General features: G+C 36.1%; 1 pseudogene; it reads left to right on the top strand.

Annotated features, from left to right (window-relative positions):
* The window catches only part of LOC139009429 (myotilin pseudogene), a 41,270-nt pseudogene extending 18,111 nt beyond the window's left edge, over positions 1-23,159 (top strand).
* The last annotated feature ends 356 nt before the right edge of the window (positions 23,160-23,515 follow it).

Here is a 23,515-nt window from a genome sequence, read left to right as displayed (position 1 = left end):
GCCTCTGAGCTGGCAGTTTGAAACTTTGTAACAAATATAGAAGCTAAACAAAACCCCCGGGATCTCAGAGCTGGAGTTATACATTGTTTTGATTATAGAACTCAAACAAACCAGATACCAGCTTTCAGCAGTGGAAGCCTCAGAGCTAGAGCCAGAGCTAAAGCTGGCCCAGAATAAAAAAAAAAAAAAAAGAAAAAAAGGAGCGGTTGGGAGCTTCAGTCAATTGGCAGCCTGAAGGCAGCCCTCAGCCCCTCACCCAGACTGGCCAGGCACCCCAGTGGGGACCCCCACCCTGAAGGGTGTGTGACTAGCTGCAAACAGCCATCATCCCCTCATCCAGGCTGGCCAGGCACCCCAGTGGAGACCCCTACCCTGGTCCAGGACACCCTTCAGGGCAAACCAGCCTGCACCCGGGCCTCTATCCTATATAGTAAAAGGATAATATGCCTCCCAACACCGGGATCAGCGGAGCTGTGAGGCCTCCTGGCACCGGATCAGTGTGACAGGGGGCAGCGCCCAAACCCCCTGATCACCCTGCGACTCTGTGTGTGACAGGGTGCGGCGACCCAACCCCCCCCCCCCCCCCCCCCCCCGCCACAGGCCCTGCTCTGTGTGTGACAGGGTAGAGCCATAACCTCCCCATTGGCCCTGCCCTGAGTATGACAGTGGCGGCGCCCCAACCCCCTGATCGGCCCTGCTCTGTGGGTGATAGAGGGCAGCACCCCAACCCCCCCTCCCCCACAGGCCCTGCTCTGTGTGTGACAGGGTAGAGCCATAACCTCCCCATTGGCCCTGCCCTGAGTGTGACAGTGGTGGCGCCCCAACCCCCTGATCAGCTTGCTCTGTGGGTGATAGAGGGCAGCGCCCCAACCCCCTGATCCGCCCTGCTCTGTGTGTGACAGGGGGCGGTGCCCTAACTCCCCTATCTGCCCTACTCTGTGAGTGACAGGGGGGAGCTCCTCAACCCCCTGATCGGCCCTGCTCTGTGCGTGACAGGGGGGAGCTCCCCAACCCCCTGATGGGCCCTGCTCTGTGCATGACAGGGGGCAGCGCTCAACCCCCTGATTGGCCCTGCTCTGTGCATGACAGGGTACGGAGCCCCAACCCCCCTGATGGGCCCTGCTCTGTGCGTGACAGGAGGCAGCACTCCAACCCCCTGATTGGCCCTGCTCTGTGCATCACAGGGGGTGGCGCCACAACCTCCCCATCGACCCTGCCTGGAGTGTGACAGGGGGCGGTGCCCCAACCCCCCAATCGGCCCTACCCTGAGCATGACTGAGGGTGGCATCGCAACCTCCCAATCCGCCCAGCTCTGTGCATGACAGGGGGCGGCGCCCTAACTCCCCAATCAGCCCAGCTCTGAGCCCGACCAGGGGCTGCACCTAGGGATTGGGCGTGCCCTCTGCCACCCGGGAGCAGGCCTAAGCCAGCAGGTCGTTATCTCCCGAGGGGTCCCAGACTGCGAGAGGGCACAGGCCGGGCTGAGGGACCCCCGCCTTCCCCCCCGAGTGCACAAATTTTTGTGCACTGGGCCTCTAGTTAATATATAAAATTCAAGCACCATTAAATATATTCTTAGTTTGCTTTGATATTTTTTTGCAGACTGGTGCTTATGTATTATTTCTCTAAAATTGTGATCATTTAGTTATTTATCAACAGACTAGAGGCCTGGTGCATGGATTCGTGCACAGTGGGATCCCTTGGCCTGGCCTGCACCATCTTGCAATCTGGGACCCCTCGGGGGATGTCGGAGAGCTGGTTTTGGTCTGATCCCCAAAGGCCAGGCCAAGGGACTTCACCAGTGCACAAATCCATGCACCGGGCCAGTTTTGGCCCCATCCCCACAGGCCAGGCTGAGGAACCTCATTGCACCAGGCCTCTATTATGTATATAAGATCTTTGGTTAATCTCTTCTTTCCCTCCCTTCTTCCCCCCTTCCCTCTAAGATTCATCAGTCTGTTCCATGTTTCCATGCCTGTGGTTTCCACTCCTGCATTGATTGTCTGCCCCCTGGTGGTCATTGTGTGTCATAGCTACCGACCAGGTGGACGGTTGCTTAGGCTTTTATATATATAGATGGTAATTTAAACATAGATACATATATAGAATTATAGTTATCCAGTTTGCTATATATTTGCAGGTTTAGTAAATTTTAGTTTGCAGTTCCTAAAACTTTTATTACTACAAAGACATTCTATTTATTAAACTTGGCCCTAGTAATAAATTTAGTAATAAGTATATTTAGGATGCGATGTAAAGTGAGTGAACTATTTTTCTGAGATGAAATGATTCATCTTTCTGAAATAGATAAGATTTGTGGTTGTATTTAAATATAACATTATTTGTACCAGAGCATGTGTGTGTGTGTGCATGTATGTGTGTGTGTGTGTATTTGTGTATGTATGTATGCACACACATATAGTGTTCCTAGGAGGAAACAGACAGATAAATTTTAAAAACAGAGTTAATGTATATATTTCAGGTAAAAATTTGGCATTTATCTTGTCTCATATTATTTTCAACCTGTATTTGGAATTTTATTTCTTTTATGCTGATCTAGAAAGGAAATAACCTGAGTAGTAGAAGAATTTCTGAGCATCTATTGTTTTTATCTACTCAAGAGCTATTCTTCACTCTCCTGGTGGTAGAACCTCATGTTTAGTTTGGAGGTTGTATTCCCCCCATGGAGATGCTTGGAGGGGCTATAAATCAAAATGCTCACTCCTCCACTTGTCAACGGATGCAAAGGGCCAACTTCCACTCTATCAAATTCACCCTCAGTACTCACTCAGGATAACACAAGAGCTGAAGATCATGAGAATTTTTTATCCTGAAGACAAAGGGCACTGTCTACTACTTCTTGCTTCTCTAGTTTCTATATTTTTATGAAAATCCAGGCTCTTTATCTCTTCCTTTAATAACCCCATATCAGTAAATTCTACTTAGCTTTTGTTTTGTAGTCTATTATTAATAAAGTCCATCTATATGTATATATAAAAGCCAAGCAACCAGAACGACTGGTCGCTATGACACACAGTGTGGCCAGCCAGCCGGCCAACCAGCCCAGTAGGGGGCAGCGCCGGCCAACCTCCCATGGCCCTTCCCCTCTGGCCAGCCCCCATTGGCCCTGATTGGGGCAAACTGGCCAGACCCCACCTGTGCACAAATTCATGCACTGGGCCTCTAGTTATTAATAAAAAGTTAATAAACTTATTAATAAATAATGTTATCTGATAGAAGATGTTGTGCAGAAGATACTTGCAGTTAAAAAACAAACAAACATATCCAATTGGAAAAACATGTATTTCTGAGCCTATTGAGATTCAGGGAATCAGTTACAGTTACCATACTATGTGTACCTCCAGTCCTAACTGAGCCTTGGTGTAGTATTTTTTCTCCATAAAACTGTGCGTCTTAAATTCAATTTAGTCATTTGTTTCTTTATCATATATGGGAAATAAAAGTAATACTTGGACTTCTTCATCTATAAGCATTGTGGTTATAGCTATGTGCAGCCTGATTTGATTGCATTAGTGTTTTTTTAAACTATGCTTCAGGATATTTTGTAATCATTCAGCAGCCAGGCAATCTTCAAATAAGTCCCTAAGGATGCTTTCAAATAGCTTGTTTTGTCTTTTACATCCCATATCATTCCTTAGATGTAGCATTTAGTAAAAATCACGATGTCTCCTTTTAGTTTTACATATTGGAAAGAATAAGTGCACTTTTGGAAAAGAGTTACACTTTAAATACAACTGACAGTATTTAAGATTTTCTCAGGAGGCATACCAATGGACATAATTATTTCAAACAATTATTTACACAAGTAACTTCAAGCACTTTTACAATCAAGTCATGTATAGCAAAAATATTATTTAAGTAAGAATTAAACCATGAAGAGAAGCTCTTTTGAAAATCAATTCCTCAGTAACTCTCTAGTGAATCATTGTTTTAGCCAGACTCAATTATAAAAAGGTATATGGACATTTCAGCTTAAAGTCTAGGAAGATATACCTACTAACAAGAGAATGTTAACTTTGTATTTAGGAAAGAAGGATGAGACATTCTGTAAAGTCACAGAAATTACAGAATAATTTCTTTGTATAATATTATACCTCACCCTTCTGTTATTTTCTTATAGATGGCCTCATAAGTCATAGGATCAGTTGATTAAAGAAAACACTTGATGTCGAGATAGCTGAGATCCACTTTAAGTCCAGACTTTTCTTGATGTGCTTAACCTTGATTTGAGATTCTTTTCTAATATGCAGAACAGCCCTGCATACATCTTTATGAGAAAAATCTTTTTCAATAACTTATCAATCATAAGATAAATACAATTTGGGTGGGGAAAGGAAAATAAATACATATATCTGTGCACTTTTAAAAATGTTTGCTTTGAGAGGAATAATAACTCTATTTTATAGTCTGCCTTTCCTCCATCATTTACTTCTATCAAAGGTTCCTCAAGAAGCAAGAAGTTAGAGGAAGAACAGAGACCATGAGCAAAATAGTTTTTTAATATATCTCAAATGAGAAGGCAGGAATAGTCTATATGTTGTAAATGAACAGTTAACATGTACCATGTTTTTATATTTCATTTTATTTTTTATTATTGTTTTACTATTTTATTGAATTTATTGGGGTGACATTAGTTAATAAAATTCTGTAGATTTCAGGTGTACATGTCTATACTGCATTATCTGTATATTGTATTGGGTGTCCAACACCCCAGGCCACATCACACTTTTAAAACAAGAATGTGTGTCATATTCAGAAAAGACACTTTATTCACTCACAAAGTTGTTTTCCATGAGCCTGTCCTGACCCCTCCTAGAATGACAATATTTCTAGAAAACCAGGGCACAAAACAAGAGATAAAGAGCAAATATTAAATAAACACAGCTGATAAAAAGGTGTGGACATCTTGAGAACTCATTGTAATGACATTTCCTCACTCTAGGTAACTGAATCTGTATTCTTAGTGGGTTTTATATTTAGAGAGTTATATTAATATTTTGGAATTCCAGAATAATAAATAATAATAATAATTAATAATAATAATGTACAATAATTCTACCTACCTTTTAAGGTATGTATAATATGAGTAACCTGATCCAGAAAGTAGTGTATAAACCCAATATTTATGGCTAGTTAGAAAAAACAACCTTCCATTTTTTTATATGCTATTTAGGAAAGAGTTGCTATCTTAGGTGTGTTTAAGCACTCTTGAATGCATACTTTACTGTTTCATCAGCCAAACCTAAGAAAGAAAAATCAGAAATATTTAAATAAGTAGATTTTCAAAATTATGAGATAATTGGACACCACAATTTCCTGTTTTCAGGCTATGTTGGTAATAATTTTTACTGATAAATATTCAAAATGCTATTTTAAAATTTGACCCTACGCTGTTACCTCAGAAACGACACATCATTTCACATAGCTTCGTGGTTCTCTAATGACAGGACAAAGCGGCTCTTCTGCTGACCTGAGCTGCACCCAGAGAGTAGTGATTAGGCTCGCCATCAGAGAGGTCTTTCCATCCGAAAGCCACACACAGGGGCAACTCTTTAATGTCCTGCTCATCTTTCTGAAGGGCACAGGTATCCCACTGCAGCACACAAGGAAGCCACCAGTATGAAGTATGTAAATATTGGTTAGAACCAGGAGCAAAAAATTAGGGAAAAATGGCAACAATGGCAACAATGATAGAGAAACCTGACAAAGGAGTCTCTCATACTTTGTAAATAAATAATACAGAACAGATTACCTCCCACTGTACTATATAAGGTCCTATGTTACAATATTTTAGTCCCCTTCATTGTGCAATGTGATGCAAAGAGCTAAGTTGATGAACTAGATTAATTTCATATAAGGCTGTGGGAATATGGGTGAAAAGAAAGTACACAAAAGCTTTGAGCATCCTTTAATCTTTTCTATAATTTATGGGGAATTCTTTAAAATGTTTGCTGTCTAAAACTGCATTACATAGTAGTTAATACAAAGCAGTATGAAATTCTTCTGGGTTCAAGAGTAAATATCTAGAATAGTGCTCAATAATTATTTGTGAATTTATATTAATTTTCACATAGTCAATGCTAAGTGATGATAAGCTTTTAACATCCTATAATAATAATAATAAAACATATAATATCTGTAATAAATTTAATATTTTTCATGCAGTTTTCACTCTAACAAAATTAACTGTTCCCAAGTATACACACAAATATCCAGTTATCAACCTTCACTAGAAATAAAGCCTGAGAGTGCAGCAGTGGATTCACTATTTACATGCCTGTCCAGTACGGTTTTTATTTGTGGGTATGTTTCAGGGAGAATACCAGAAGGAGTAAGTCTGATGACTATCTTTGTAATTATGTTTCTAACCTTGTATACATGTATATATATCTTTTTGATATATGAAGCAAGATAAAAATGTAAGCTATCAAACTGGAAAAAAAAAAGAATACATAGAAAGAAGTAAGTTGTATTAACCGAATGCTATTTCCCTTTGAGAGGTAGTTTTGGAGTCTTTGCATCTCTGAGAATAGATTTTAAAATGTGTTTATGGTGCTTTGTGATCAGCATAGTTTTCCAGAGACGAGAAACTGTTTCCGAGTTCTGTTCATCTTTTGCAAGCAACACTTTGATACCAGTGACTCTCTCACCACTTGCTTTATATTTTATTATGGAACAGTCTCCTGGCTACTGTCACCTTGTGATAGGGAAGCACAGTTCCTTTGCTTTGCCACATAAGCCAGCCTTGAAATTCAGTCCGAGTTCATTATGCTGCTTCTGCCTCATTTAGGCCCAGGCGTGGAAGGACATAAAACTCAAAACTTAGCTTGAGGCACAGATGAAATGGATTTCAGTTTTGTAAGGAATTAGAAATTGCTTTAGGATAGATGGATTTTATACAGATAGGAAATAAATGTCCTTAAAGAAAAACTAGCCATAGAGGGAAAGACTGTAAAGCACAAGGAGAATGCTGGCAGAAGGGACAAGCACACAAAGAGAATGAAAATGACAAAGAGGTGTATGTGAAAAACCATTCAGAAGGCATATTATGAAAGCGTGCATACTAAAACAAACAGCAAATGTAGCACCAGCAGTCTGAAAATAATGCTCGTATATCTGGCCAGAACTGAGAAAGGAAATAAATTTGAGAAAGACAGTAACTATTGAGCATGTATACAAAGCCAAAGAAGGCAACGATATAGATGTGGTGAGGGACAGAGGGAAGGGCGGACTGGGTCCGGGTGGAGGCGGGCCAAGGGGGTGGGGAGGGATAGGACATCTATAAAAATGTCAACAATAGAAATAAAATATAAAGAGAATTAAATCTACACATATATATTTAAGATTTGGAATGACATGTACATTGTTCTAAGGGTGATGGAATGAGAGTAACTGAAAATTGACAGAAAAAATGTATAACTGGAGTATCGATATAGCAAAATATAAGCAATTTTTGGGAATACTCAGAGGTAATGAGAAGATTTAATTTAAAGAAACATACTCCTCTCGTGGCTATTACTTTCATAGAAGAAAGTATATTATACATATATTTTATACTAAACTGATTGCCTTACTGAATAAAAACTGAAGTTAAATTAAATTGATATTCTTTGTCAAGGTTAGGTAATAAAAGGAACCCTAAGCATGCTTTTAATGAGGCTGAGTTTTTAGTGCTTCCCAAGAGCACACTGTAATTTTTCTTCTCCTGTAATTTGTAGATATTTCTCTTTTCTTTTCTTTTTTTGCCATTATCGCCTCTTTCCCCACCATTTGTAACATCACAATCACTGCCACTTTTTCATGGTGCTTTGCTTTCTATTTTTCTGTCTGCTCTCTTCTATCTATGTTTCTATGTATCTACCTGTCATTTTTCTAATTCTAATGCTACCTATCATCTATCTAATACTATACACACAATACATATATGTGCAACACATATATGTTTATTATTTAAAATTTCTGTTTGTTCTTGTGCTGGCTGAGAAGGTTTTAAACTCTTTCTGTAAGGAATTTAATGATACGATTTGAGAAATTTCTGGGGACTCCAAAGCCACCTTATGAATGAGATCCTACTCTACTTTACCACTCTCTTTGTATTTGCCCACAAAATAGTTAAACTTACGGTTAGAGGTCTACAAGTAGATAGCCTGGTTTTTATTGTCACACTACACTTTCTAATTTTCTGATAGTAGATCTTTAAACATCATCCACAGAAACCCATATTGAGTGCTACCTTTGGATAAGAAAGTTAAAAAATTATATATGTAAAACACATAATGTGGTAAACTCTGGTGTATAGCTTCAAATCCATTGTTTTTTTTTTTTAGTTGTCTGAATGAAGCAAATAACATCACATATCTACATTTCTGGTTTCATTGTATGTAAAACTGAACATATAATAAGAACTACCCTGAAATTGTTTTTATAAAATAAATGTTATAGCACAATGTTTGCAATGTAATGTGCTCAATGAAAGCTAGCTGTTATTATTATGAGATGATGATATACATATATGTATATATAATTAAAGAGATATATAGTAAACATAGAAGGTGTTTTATATTAAAATTTCAGAACATTTCACTTAGCACATGAGTGTGGAAGATGTCCAGGTGGTTTACAGAGCTTGGCAGAAGCCATCTAGACAGTAGGGTTGATGGGATTGATACAGTAGAAGAAGAATGTGGAAGGTTTAATAACAGAAATGCAAGGTGGACAATGCCACAGAGAATTTAACATCCTGTGATCCTAGACGAATGAGTATGCAGAGTGTTTTGGTTTTGCAACGTATGTGATTGCTTTAGATACATGAAGTTTTGAGTTTAGTGATTATATGTATCCTGTCAATCTTGAATTTTTTGGAGGGCCAAGGTGGAATCTTTTGTAGCATGTTCAGTAATGTGCTTTGACCCAAAAGACAGATGAAGCAATTCTTCAATTGTTGCAGCAGTAAGGTTTTTCTTTTTAAAAAAATAATTACCAGTGTGGCAATATTTCCAAAAACAGGCTATTTGTCTTTGCAGTATTGCTCACCCCCCAAATTTAAGGAAAAGGTCCAGTTTAAGTTTTTTCTTACCATGATTTTTTCCTGTCTTCTTGAAACTCTCCCATGTCTTACAGTTTCCTTGAATTTTACTAAATTGTGAAAGGTGATCTTTGTCAGAAGTGAAACACAAGAATGTGATGCTGTGTGCTAGCAAATTCATGGATATTCATAATCTCATCAGAGTTGATAGACACTGTTGAGAAAAGATGTAAACAATATTTCAGCAACCACTGTGGAATTTTCTGCTTCTTTTGTGATATGAAAAGAAGTTTCTTGTTTCTTCAAAGCAATGGTTATAGCATATACCCTTCCCCTAAACTCTGGAGTTGTTTAAACTTCAGAAGTTTGTTTCTCTGTGGTTTGCACTCTTGTGTTGCATTAGTTGCAAAAGCCTTAAAGTTGAAAGCAAATCGAGAAGTATTGATTCAGCATAGGCTTACAGAGAGAGTGGCTTAGAAAAATAAAATTCATTTGATTGCATCATAGATCTTTGTTATAAAGCAGTAAGTTCTTTCTTTGAACCAATGTGCTTTCTAAAACAAGTTTGAAATAATTCTTGATATAGAGTTCATAGACAGTTTTTCTCAAAATGTAGGTACACTGTATTATACTGACTTGATTACTAATGTTTAAATGCAGTATTTAAACTTTCAAAGTGATTTTTATTTTGTCTTTAAAATACAAGTTCTTTGTAGAATACATGGTGACCAGCTATACCAGTTTACCTGAAACTGAGAGGTTTCCTGGATTTGCCTTTTAGTGCTCAACCAGGATAATCCTGGGCAAACCTGGATGGTTAGTTACTCTAAATATTTTGCACAAAAAAACATACAGAGTATATAAAGCAAATAAACATCTGTGTGGCCTGAATCTGCCATATAACCACAATTTAAATTCAACTGGTAGTAATTGGTTCATATTCTTACGATAGGATTCACTATATCCTGATTATTTTTTGGCATGAATATATTTCTGTAAAAAGCAACTACTTGGAGTATTATGTTCATTTTCAAATGAAATATATATGCCCCAAGGAAATCACCATTTAGCATTAATGATAATATTAATAAAGTTCTTCTATTTAAATTAAGGTTAGATAATTATTGAATTATGAGTCAGATTAAAAAGGAAAACATGTCATATAAAACTGAGCAGATGGTGGTCACAAATACTAAATGAAAAAAGAAGGTAATAAGGAAAAACATATAGTTTAAATCTATCCCTTTCCTGTTTATTTCTAAACTCTCATTTTATTTCCAGAGTCCTTTAAAATTTAAGGTAGCAATTTAAGAAAGGCTAAGACAATCAGTTGCTAATCTAGGATAATTTGTTTCAGCTGGAATATTGATTGGGCCATCCAATATTTGTAGGTAAATACTTTGCATTATTTATGAACATTAGCTAGTAAGCATTTTTTGTATTGCTTGAACTACATTAACAGCAAAAAAATAAAAATAAAACAAACGAAGAACAGTTAACAGATGCTTAGAAAGTTCTGAAAGTCATTTGAGACATATTTTTTATATATGAAAACTAATTAATTGACATAATTAATGATCCAAATAGTGCTCCATTTCTTTGGTTTCTATCACTGCAAAACTTTTCATATGTTTATAGATAATTCAACATTGTAAAGATATAAGTTCTTCCTAAGTTACCTTGTAAATTAAACATCATCCTGAAAGATATACCAAAATTTTTGTATATAGTTGGACAAATGGATAATAAATTTCATATTAGAACACAAGCATGAAAGAGTTGATGGAACACTCAGAAAGAAAAACTGAGAAGAGGCACTAGACCTAACAAATATTAAAACATACTATAAAGTCTCTATAATTAGAATTTAAGAGGTGATACATAGAAAGAAAATATATTATTGGATTTACATAAAAAGCCCAGAAATAAAAATATAGGAAAATTTTGTATATCATATAGTGAAATCTCAAATTATTGGACAAAAAATCTGTTTAGTAAATTGTGTACCAGTATGATTCATATCTCAAACCACACAAAGGATAAACTGCAAGTGGATTATAGATCTACGGTAATATAATTAAACTATACAGGTACAACATTAATCTTGGGTGAGTGCCTCTTTAACATTGATGTAGGAAAAGGATTTTTTAAGCTATTACTCAATATTCAAAGACAAGAAAATAAAATATTGATGTATTTTACTGCACTCAAAGCTTGCATCGCTAATAACACCAACAGCAAAATCACAGTATGGAAAATCACAGGAGAAAATAAATAGAATATTAACCACAAGGTGAGGGGCAATGGGGCAATAAAGACATATATATAATATCTTAATCAACAAAAAAGAAAAAGAAAAAAAGAGTCCTAAAAACTGATGGACATAGGAACAAAATACAAAAATAAAAATGGGGAAAAAGGTATGAACAGGAATTTCATATATACACAGAAAAAAGGTGTAGAAATGGACCTTAAATGAAGAAATTTCAAACTCTCTCACCTCTCATATTGGTAAAAATTAAAAAGTATGTCAAGTATGAGGTTATAGGGAGTAAAAATGAAAATAAATGTAAACTGAGAAATATAATATTAGAAGATAAAACTAAATTAAAATGGCAATGAATAAAATAATAGATACAGAACAAGACTGAATATGGCATATTTGTTTAATAGAGAATATTTTATTTATATCTCATTTAATTTATTAGATTTGCTTCATAAACTATCACACTGCATTCATTATTTCTTGTCAACCTCCTACCATAAAAATGGCTAAATCACAGATTTAATGCTACTCTGTCCCTAGTGAAAAACTCGTAAAGCTCAACCTGTCCTGAACAGGCATAGCAAAAGGTTTTCATTCTTGGGTTAAATCCATTATTTGTTCAAGAGACCATCTTGGCTCAGTGTGGAAGTGTCCTTTAATCCGTGAGAAAAATAAATATATGTGGTTTATTTGAGTGGGTAGTGGTAGTAAGAATACGAGTATATGGCATCTTTATCCTTCAGGAATGGATGTTAGCTCCTTACCAAGGGATATATAGTCTGTCACATGTTGGTGTTCGCCCTGTCCAATCTCCCAGCTTCATCTGCAGGAATGCCGTGTTAGGAATCTATCACTCTCAGCACCCCCCACCTATCCTGCTTCATGGCATGGCTTGTGATCTTTGCTCAGCCTAACATAGCTTTGTCACACATATCCTACCTCTGCCCTTCTTTCACTTCCACCTTCCCCTTCCCAAGAAACATTTTGCCCAGCTAATTCAGCTTACCTTCTAATGACAACTTCAACAGAACTCATATTACTTGTGATTAATTTAATGAACAGGGTGCCTACTGTTGTTAAATACCATTCTAGAGCCTGGAGGTAAGGCTGTCACAATAGAGTTCTTCTTTTTGTTCTCATGGACCTTACAATCTGAAAATAATACATTTATACAAGTAATGATACATTTTTACTTGAGATAGGTTTTATGTATGAGAAAAGGTCATATAAAAAGCATTCTGAAACCTTCTAGGGTCTGCAAAGAGTCTCTCTTCTATGCCCACATATTATTCTGTTTTCTCACTAGAATACAATCTTTGGGGGGCAAATATAAAGTACTGAGTACAGCATTTCATCACTAGCAAGTGTTTAATAATTGTTTAACTTAAAAATGTGAAATGATCAACCATTAATCATATGTAAATGTTTTCTTTGATATTTTTTAAAATAAAAATATACCTTAAAAAATCTTTGCAGCCCTAGCTGGTTTGGCTCAGAGTATAGAGCATCGGCCCATGGACTGAAGGGTTCTGGGTTCAGTTTCAGTCAAGAGCATGTACCTCGGTTGCAGACTTGACCCCCTGCCCTAGTTGGTGTTCCTGTGGGAGGCAACCAATCTATGTGTCTCTCTCACATCTATGTTTCTCTCTCTGCCTCCCCACTCCCTCTCCCCTTCCACTCTCTCTAAAAATCAATGGAAAAATATCCTCTGGTGAGGATTAACAAAAGAAAAAATCTTTGCAAATGATGCATTAAATTTCACTTAGGTGGATTTTCACTCTTCACTGAATCCTGGGTGAAAAAAAAATGCCACTTTACTCTATGCTATTTTCCCCATAAATGAAACTTTCTATCAAAGACTGACATACACAGTTCTCAATATATGGACACCCTGGAGCATGCAAGAAACAGAAAAAGCATGTCAAGGCATAGCAATATCTGAAATCGCTTTTTAAAAAAAAGTATTTAGATGTGATTTTGTTATTGCCTGTGGCATTAGGAAAAAAATATCTGAAAGAACATGGATGAACTCTGTTATTCAGTTTTCTTCACTAATTCATTAGAAGATATCAAAAAACAAGCCTCCCTATAATTACTAAGTGTATCCATGTTTGCCACTATCTATTATCTGTGTACTTACACATAAAATAAAGATCATTATATACATTTGTACATGTCTCTTAAAAATCAGCCCTAACCTCCACTATGCCCAAATTTGCAAGTATATTCATGCAACTCAACAAGAGAGTGAAATAAAGTAAATTTAATTTATTAACATTGCTCAGATATGATCAAATATTTGCCTGATATTTGTTGGTTCTTGCATCTATCTCCATATTTAAAAGAGATCCTAAACCAGGACATAAATATTGTTTATTAGATTAGAGTGTTAGGTAGAAACTAAACATACGGTATTTGAGACATTTCCCAGAATTATAGGACTAATTTTCTATGCTGTTTTTATTCAATGTAAAATTGAACCCTTAGGACACACCAAAATTTGGTACCACAAAAAAAACAGACTACAACATAGATGCAAAATGTAAACTGTCATACTGGGGTTACCAGCGGAAAGAGGGTGGAGGGGTAGATAGTAAAGGGCAAAAGGGGCCAAATACTATGGCATTGGAAGAAGATTTGATTTGGGATGATGGGCACACAGTACAATATACAGATCATGTATCATAGAAATATATACTTGAAACTAATATGGTCTCATTAACCAATATCATCCCAGTAAATTTAATAAGAGTGTATGTTATCCAATTTAGCTATAATTTCAAATATTTAAAAAGTATTAGGTGAAAATGTTATATGATAAGTTTAGTATGTTCTGATTGTAAGTGGGAGATAATATATTTAGGTACTACTATATTTGTGGCTCCATTTATAATTTTCCTTTCTTATATGAATATTCTTATATATTTATTATATATTTTTCTATAGATTTAGTTGTTTTAATTATAGACTTTAATACAATTATATTTTAGAACTAAAGTGGGTGGTGTTACATTGCTGTTGAATTGGTTCATTTGTGTCAGAGTCCATTACCAAACTAGATTGCTAGTGTCTTGCAGGAGAGAAAATGGCTTTTACCACTGAAATACCTGACAAAAATTACCATTCTATTTTACCTTTATAATTTTTCTTGACTGATTGATGCACTCGTTTAATAAGGAATTATATTACCCTCCCACTTCTTTATCCAACTTGACACTCATATGTAGAGATTAGAACTCTCTAAGGACAGTAAGGATATGCTGCCTTGGTAATTAATTCTAGGCAAATTTTCAGGGGGAAGAGACCAATGACTATTGATAATCACCCTTAGAATATCTACATAGTTTATATCCACAGTGTTTAGAGGTCATGCACTAAGAAAACAAAACTATGGTTCTGTTACTATGGTTTAAGTATAATTGGTTAAAGGTTACTTTTATACTAGTGAATACAGAAGCTCTAAAGTTTTTTGGTTTTTTTTTTTAATTTTTAAAGTGTTCTCTTTCCATCTATGATCAGTCCGCCAGGCAGGTCTGTTCCAGTTTGCAGATAGTGAACTCTTGTGATTACTATTACAAAATCATTTTCAATAATAAGCAATAGCACTAATATTAAGTTCAAATACTCAATGTAAAGTTCAAATAGTAGGTACTATTATAGCTTTTATGAGTGTTTGCAAATACGTGATATGGACATGAATTTTATGATAATAATTGGTCATAAATTATAGATTCTTTGAACTCATTCAACAAGTATTCAATGAACCCTCTTATAAGTAATATATGAAATAATGGTTGTAGGTTCTTGAGGCACCCTAAAATATGTTTAATACCTTTTATCTCACCAATTAGGCACCATAACAGCCACAATGTTGTGCTCATAAAGACAAGAAGAATGGTGATTTATGTTGGTAAATGTGGCTCACTTCATTTACTTCAGTCCAATAAGAAAAACTCAGAATTGACATGAAAACTGAACATTATGATAAATAATTATAAACATTTACAGGTTAAATGTTAGGATATATAAATATATGAAAATAGTCTGGTAGGGTGATTGGAGAAATTAGGTGGGGATTTAGTTGACGCAATATTGGCCACGACTTATTAATTGTTGAAGCTAGATGCATGGTATATTTATATAACTTTATTTTTTCTTTATTGTTAACAGTATTACAGATGTCTCTTTTTCTCCCCTATTGACTCCCTCCACCCCTCCCCTATACACTATTGTCTGTGTTCATGGGTTATGCATATATGCATATAAGTTCTCTGGTTAATCTCTTCATAATAAAATGTTAAAAAATAGAAAAAAAGATCATTTTGCAATTTAAAGAGTTCACATCCAGCGAGACAGTTTTTTGTCTTAATATTATAGTTCAATTCGGCAAGTACCTGAATTTCTCTTTCTCAAACAAATTGCATTTAGTATTCATAAAATTGCACAATTTTATATTTGCTTTTGCCCATTTAAAATAATTGTGGCTAACAGCCATTTAAATTATTCATTTTATATCGTGAAAAACAGGTTATTCTTAAAACAAGTGCTGTGCTCCTTTAAATTGCTTTTCTTCATTCTCCAGTTGGCCCAGACCATTACTGACTTGTGTTCCTTAATGAAGAACACTGCCTCACTGAACTTTGCTTTGTCTGCAAATCAGAGGAATAATTTGGAATTCCTAAAGTCCAGAAATGAAGTTCAAAATGAGACAGCAAAATGCTAAAATTTTGTATCTCTTCGCTAAAGGCCTTTTTCTACAGTGTGCTTTTTCTTTCTTCTTTAGAAACAATACAGTGTCAGAAGGTGTATTTTAATTTTATAAACCTGGATATAAATAGTCTGTGTGAAAATTATTCTAGAAGATATATTTGAAATCTATAAACCTGGATACAAATTGTCTGTGTGATATTTAATATTCTAATTAATTCAATATAATTAAGATTTCTTTTAAATCTATAAACTTGGATACAAATAGTCTGTGTGCCATTATTCTAGGGAAGTTGATTTTATCAATTAATACACACATGAACTTATGGATAGAAATATACCATATGAGGGGAGAGGGGCAAAAAAGGGCATAGAACAGTGTTTCTGCTTTCTACTCCCACCTCTCCCCAGCACTTTCTTTGTAGAGGAGAAGCTGCTAATTGAATTGTCTGAGTCCAAGGCACTGATAGGGTTATACTCTTTAGGTAAGATCACTGTCCAAAAGCCAATGGGCTTCTTCCATTCTCTTCTATTTTCTACTTCCCTTGTGTATCATCCACTTCATATCATTAAGGTTTGCCAAAGGCTATACACATCTGATGATCTCATTTGCCCTTTTACTTTGATTTTCATTTAGGGAGGCAGATGAAGAAAATAAAGCCAAAGTTTAAGGAACAGGGAAATAAGGGTTTTCATTACACTATGTACTGCCTTTAGCAGAACTTATGTCATAGTATGGGTTTATTCTATGTGCTGATAATTTGGAATTTAAGTTGGATTTTTTTTCATATATCCCTCTCTTCATGATGTGTGTGTGTGTGTGTGTGTGTGTGTGTGTGTGTGTGTGTGTGTTTAAGTGAGGGCCATCTGAGGTGATTGGTGAAATGTTCCTAATATCCTAGTTCAAAATAACATAAAACTACTACCAGAAACCTTAACTCTACAAACTCTAAGTGCACACTCATCAATAGTGTTAATTTAACACTATGTTAATTTTTTATTTAATGGCTGAGGATACGGATTATATTATTCAATTATTTTGGTGAGCAAATAATAATTCTTAAACTTGTGGGCTTGACAATGGCTATATAAATAGTTGGTGCAAACATACCATATTGGAAGTTGAACCTTACAAAATCCAGAAATGTTTACTTTAAGTTTGCCTGTGTTTGCCATCCCTTCCCTAAGACATGGAAATCCCTTCTCCTTCTTTGCTCCCTTCAGGTGCCAGAATTGACTTTGCAGTCAGCAGGAGCATGATGCCCAGCTGGGCCCTTTCATTTCTGCCTTTCCCATGACTTCACCTTACAGTTAGAAAGCAGTCATGTAACTCCAACAGTGTCAATACTGTAGTATTCCAAAGGTCTCAGCTGTGCATCTCCATGCTTCCCCGGACCTCCTGACTATTCTTATGATCAAGGACTCATGTATGCCTAATCAAGTGCCTTTGTACAGAGACACTCATTTAGCTAAATTCTCATGCATTATAATAAAAAAGTAATTATTTTAATGCAAAATTTTTCACTGTAGTGATAAATATTCATATAATATTTACATATGAAGTGAAATTAAATAAACATGTAAACACAATTTATTATAACTGATGAATGTAATAAATTAGCATTCTTATAGTATATAATTTTTAAATGAGGATTGTTGTTTTTTTTCATCCACTTTGGTTATACAGGTAATGAATTTAAACTTAATTTAAAATAATAAGTATGGAGGCATAATCAAATATAAAGTCTGGATTCCAAAAGTGAAGTTCTTTTATCCACATTCATTCTCACTTATTTTTAACCAGAGCAATTGCCTCAGTAAGTAGAGCTGAAATAAATAATTTATCAGCCTATATGGATAATAGTTCTGAAAATCCTGTAGTGGTCAAATGTATTGCACTATTTAAAGTATTTTTAGACTTATTTGGAGTGGGATGTGTTTAAGGGATGTGGATACAGCAATCAGGTTTTATATCTCTGATATACTGAGGCCAGGGGTGAGTGAAGTGTGCTAGTGGAAGGAATAAATACAGGCCAAAGCGAGCCACAACTGGTAATTCCAGTGCTTCAAAATATACCAGCAAGTATTCATCTCTAAGCCTACTACAGTTTCTGAGTAGGAATTCATGTTTCCTGTTTATATACTGATTTTTAAAAATAAAAAGCTATAAATCTTCACTTTATAATTGTGATATCAGAACATACCTACCTTTGGCTTGGAGTATCTGGCTGTTCTCAGGGCGGTAGGTATGATGGAAAGTAAGAGAACTAATTGTGTAGAGAGTATTTATACAAGGCTGGACACTTAGTTTTATTACTGGGAAATAGTCAAGTTGTTTTTGATAAAACAACTGGTGTACTTAAGCTTTAAGAATGGATATATTTTCCAGGACCTCCTATCAGATAAATTATACTTGATATATGCACCTCATATCTACTCATTTACATATTGTCATACCTATGTGGCCAGCTGTACTCTTAAGTGTTAAAGTTACAACTGTTGGCTGTAATATGAAAAATATGAGTTCTCCTTGGTTATTTTACTGAAAACAATTTTATGCCTATTGTTTATGAAAGGGGTATTATCTCCAAGGATCATCTCTATTCTGTGCTGTAATTGATGCGGGCTCCACCAGCTCCCATCGGATCAAACCACTTGCTTCCTGTCTTAGCATCCTTCCATTTACTCCCGGCACAGGTTCCAAAACCATCTTTTTAAAATACATATTGACCATGCTACTTCTCTGCTCTAAGGCCTCTTGTGGCCGCTCATGAATTTTAGAATGAATTCTAGTTCCTTACCAAGGCATTTAAGAATCCACATAATCTGAAACTAATCTATCATTATTTCTCTCCTACAATCCCACTCTGTTGGACAAATTCAATGCTTTACCCAAAATATTTGGAAGCTTCATCAGTCAGGGTTGAACTCAAGTGATAGAAAACTCTCTAGGTATTTTAATAAGAAAGACATTTAGCCCTAATCGGTTTGGCTCAGTGGATAGAGCGCCGGCCTGTGGACTGAAGGGTCCCAGGTTCGATCCGGTCAAGGGCATGTACCTTGATTGTGGGCACATCCCCAGTAGTGGGTGTGCAGGAGGCAGCTGATCGATGTTTCTCTCTCATCGCTTCTAACTCTCTATCCCTCTCCCTTCCTCTCTGTAAAAAATCAATAATATATATATATATATATTTTTTAAAAAAGACATTTAATACGGGGAATTAAGTGACTGCAAAATGGATGATGGCACACCACAGGAGCTAATGTTAGAATCCGAAAGCCTCTACCACAGATGACAATGACTCTCAGAATACTGAGAAACGGGCTAGGGAACAGAGCTGCAAAAATACTGCCACTGAAACTGGGATGAAATGTGGTCTCTGCTTCCTGGTGTCCTTTCAGTTATCCTTTCCATCATCGCTTGGGGAAAATCAGCTTCCTCCTTTGGGCACAGAACAATCTCTGGGAGACAGTGGTTGTTCTTTTCTAAACCCTTCTTTTTTAATTTCGGGAGTTTCTTTTTCAGGTATATGAGCATTTGATTGAGTGAGGTCCTCAAATGTTCATCATACAATATCAGTATTCTAAGAGGGAGAAGGTGTTCTCAGATAATCTAGTTAAAAGATAAATAAATATAATAAGAGTGAGAGATCAAGAAACAATTCATACGTGAAAATTTGAATGTATTTTAATGGATTCTGTTTCTATCTATAATAATAAAAGGGTAATATGCTAATTAGAGCTGATGTCCTTCTGGACAACCTTCCAGATGAAGCTGGGGCTGCGAGGGGAGCCCAGGTCCCGGGTGCCAGAGGGAAGCAGGTTCCGTCAGCCGGGGAAAGGAAGGCCTACTCTTGCAAGAATTTCGTTCATCAGGCCTCTAGTTTCCTAATAATTGAGCACTGTAAGAAAGACCATCTGTGACTGGGACACTTTATACAGTTTATCTCAATATTTTAACCACTTTCTATCCACCACTATTGCAGGTATTTTTATCCCAATTTAATAGATGAGGTAAAGAGATTTTCCCATTTGAATAAAAAGAGTAGCATTTAAAGCTCATTATGACTGCTACCACAGCTCCTTTGTCTGTAAAATGACACCCATTTTTATGTTTAAAATTTATGCCAGTAGAAAACATTAAAAACTTGTAGTTTTTGCATTGTTTAAAACTATGAGAGGAAAGTAAATGGAAATAAACATGCTTCAGTTAAATTTAATATAAAGGTAATTCTAAGTATATCATTGTGAATGAATTATTTACATTATTGTATTTCTATAAATATTACATTAAATATTTAAATGTTGTAGAGAGGATTATTTGGCAAATACTTCAATTACTCACAGGGGAAAAGCAATAGTATTTCACATTGTGGACAATTATTGGTACAATGTGTACTTTTTCCCCCTTAATAATTGCATGTTCCCTTTTTTCACATCTGCACAAGGCAGACTAATTAAAATACATTAGCTGCATTATGCAAGGGACATTTGGCTTTAATTAACATTGGACAATAGGAAAGGCAGTTTGCTTTATATGACCATTAATTATTTGATGCATACATACACACAGAGATACATAGTCTGTGCATAGAAAGGCAACCATGTGAAATGTTAGAAAGCTTCTCAATTTGGAATTACAGTAAGCCTATCTAAAATATATAGAATGTTTTATGCACAGAAATTCCTTTCTTCTCTCTGACATTCTAGACAATTGTGTGGTATTCTAATGTACAATGATTTAAAACCAAAAGCCAGTTTTATATAATGATTATTCCAAAGGTGAATTAGACAGTCAAAGCCATCTGGTGTTCATATATCAAGAGCAGAATTCAAAACTCAATGGAGATCAAAATCACAATGCATATTTATTTTAAGTTAGCCCTTAAAGAAGCAAGACTGAAATTTTGAACTTGATTAATACATTTTGGTAAAAAAAAGAAGTTTATTTTATAATTGAGTAAACTGTCAATTAAACCTATTTTATATAGGGTAGGAATGCATTTAGATTACTTGTGTGATAAACTAAGGTAACCTTATTCCCCTGTCAGGTGAATATTGACCATATGTACCAGTTAGCTTTTGTGCATAACAAACCACTTCATATCTTAGTAGTTTAAAATAACAACCATTTACTTAACTCATTCTGTGTTTTGGAAATTGATCTATCTTTACCGGGCAGGTTTTCTTCTCTCTATGGGGCTCACTCGTGTGTCTGAGCTTGACAGTAGAGCCAGCCAGGAAGTGGCTATGTGTAATGGTTGCAGCTAGAAGAATGTCTGCTCTCCATCATCTCTCTCTCTTCAGCAGGCCAGCTGGCACAGTTTACCTGACAGTTGGGCAGAGTTGAAATGACTCTGAAGTCCTGAGCCCTAGGCCCAGCATTGGCGTGCTGTCCCTTATACTACATTCTATTGGCCAACCAAGTCACATAGCCAGCTCATATTAAAAAAAAATGGAAAATGTCACTCTTTGATGGAAAGAAATTCAAAGCCACATTGAAAGGGCATGAACATAGGGAAGGTTGAAGGATTATGGCTAGTTTTTCAATCTACTACAGAACACTGGGAAACAAATTTTGTTGGTGAGTTAATTCTCTTGGTAATAAAGTGTCCTAGGGAAACATGAATGTGAGAGAAAATATTTATTGGTTGCCTCCCATATTTTCCCTGACCAGGGATCAAACCCAGGACCATTTTGGTATAGGGGAAAACGCTCCAACCAACTGAGCCACCCCACCAGAGCTAACCTCAAAAAAAATTTAAGTGTATCCTTTCTGCCCACCCCCCAAAGTTGATTCCCCGAGGATCTCTTGTGAAAACAGATTATTATGTATTTTTCATGTGGTGTTTTCATGCAGTATTTTGCTTATCACATCTGTAGTATTCTTTTCAAAATTACTTCAGACTTTTATATATATTCTCTACATCAAAGTCTTCCCTGCCTAAGATTCATTGCCTTGAAAATGCCTTCCATGATTAGCTGCACTTAATTGTTACCTGCATTTGAATTCACTTAAAAAGTATATATTGTCTTCACAGCATGATGTCAGTAGCAGCAAAAGTCTTTACAAGGTTTCAACTTCCAGTCACCAGTAAATGATAAGCCATACCAAACTGCAAAATCTAGACTCATGCCAAGGACTCCTGGTCATAAAATATAGAATCCCAAACAAATAAGTTTTGATTCAAGATTAAGATTTGGAGAGAAAGCTGAAATGTGAGGACAACCTTCTTCATCATGGAAATCAACAGCTAACATCTCGTGGATCGCGGTGTCAAGTTCCTGAGACAGCGGGACACAAGGTTTGGCCACAGCACAACTCAGAACATGCACGACTGCAAGTTACTGTCCCCAGAAGTAGATCATTCTCAGAGGAGATGTGGATGAGCAGAGTTGATCCAGGAAAAATTTTACCCACCACATTTGTTTCAAATAGCAGTGAACACATCCATTGAAGAAAAAAGATTTTGCAGAATGGACATCAAAGTGGTGGGCTGCCAGCTCTGATGTGCCCTGCTATCTAACTGGAAGACCAGTTTAATCAGATGATTTTCACAAAGTGATATTGCCTTGGAAGGGTTTTCATTCACTCGTTTTTGAAGTGGTCAGATCTTCAGAAGCTGGGAATTACGTAGATACTGCCATCAACACAGCAGGAGAAGCCACCTTTACTGTGCAGCTGGACACCCTTGCCAAAGAACATAGAACACCAGTGTTTATCTGCAAACCAGAAAGCAAAAATGTGTTTGAGGGAGACTCAGTGAAGCCAAAGTAGAATGCCAGATCTCAGTTGTACCTCCAGCAAAGCTGTTCTGGAAAAGAAATAATGAAATGGTACAATTTTACACTGACCATGATAACTCTAGACTTGTTACTTTGCTGATAAAAGGTGTAAACAAGGCAGATGCTGGGTGATATATTGCCTGCATTTAATGAAGTGAGTGACCACCTGTGACACAAGATTAGGTGCTGCAGCTCCTCCAAACCAAATTCTTCCAACTTTCAGCAAAAATTTAGCATTTAATAGGAAAGGTTTGGTGAAACAAGCTTTTAACCCAGAAAAAAGATTTTCAGCATCTGGCAGCTCAATCGGGACTCTATAAAAGGGGAATATTTGTAAAAATTTATCAACATTAGAAAACACACCTGCACTATTAGTAATATACATACATATATACACATATGCATATGATATAGCTTATTATACACATATGTATGTGTATAATATGTGTAATATTAAACTTTAATATTAAATATATAAATGTGTATGATGATATTCATCTTTTGACTCTGGCACATCCTAGCTACTTCTCTGGTTTGTGAAGCCAGCGGAAAATCTGGGTTTGTAATGGTAGAATACTATATTAAAATAAGAGATTTTAATATTTAAGTCACACGCATTTAACAATTGCAGTTTATGAATTAATATCAACTTTTTAAAAAATATTTAACACTTCCAATAACGTTTACTATTATTGCTTTTTAAATGCTGT

This window comes from Myotis yumanensis, unplaced genomic scaffold (assembly GCF_028538775.1).
Source record: "Myotis yumanensis isolate MYYU_CA2020_CCGP unplaced genomic scaffold, mMyoYum1.0.hap1 SCAF_4, whole genome shotgun sequence".
NCBI classification, from domain to species: Eukaryota; Metazoa; Chordata; class Mammalia; order Chiroptera; family Vespertilionidae; genus Myotis; species Myotis yumanensis.
Note: the sequence above shows the minus strand (reverse complement) of the source record. Positions and strands in the feature narration are given on the sequence as shown.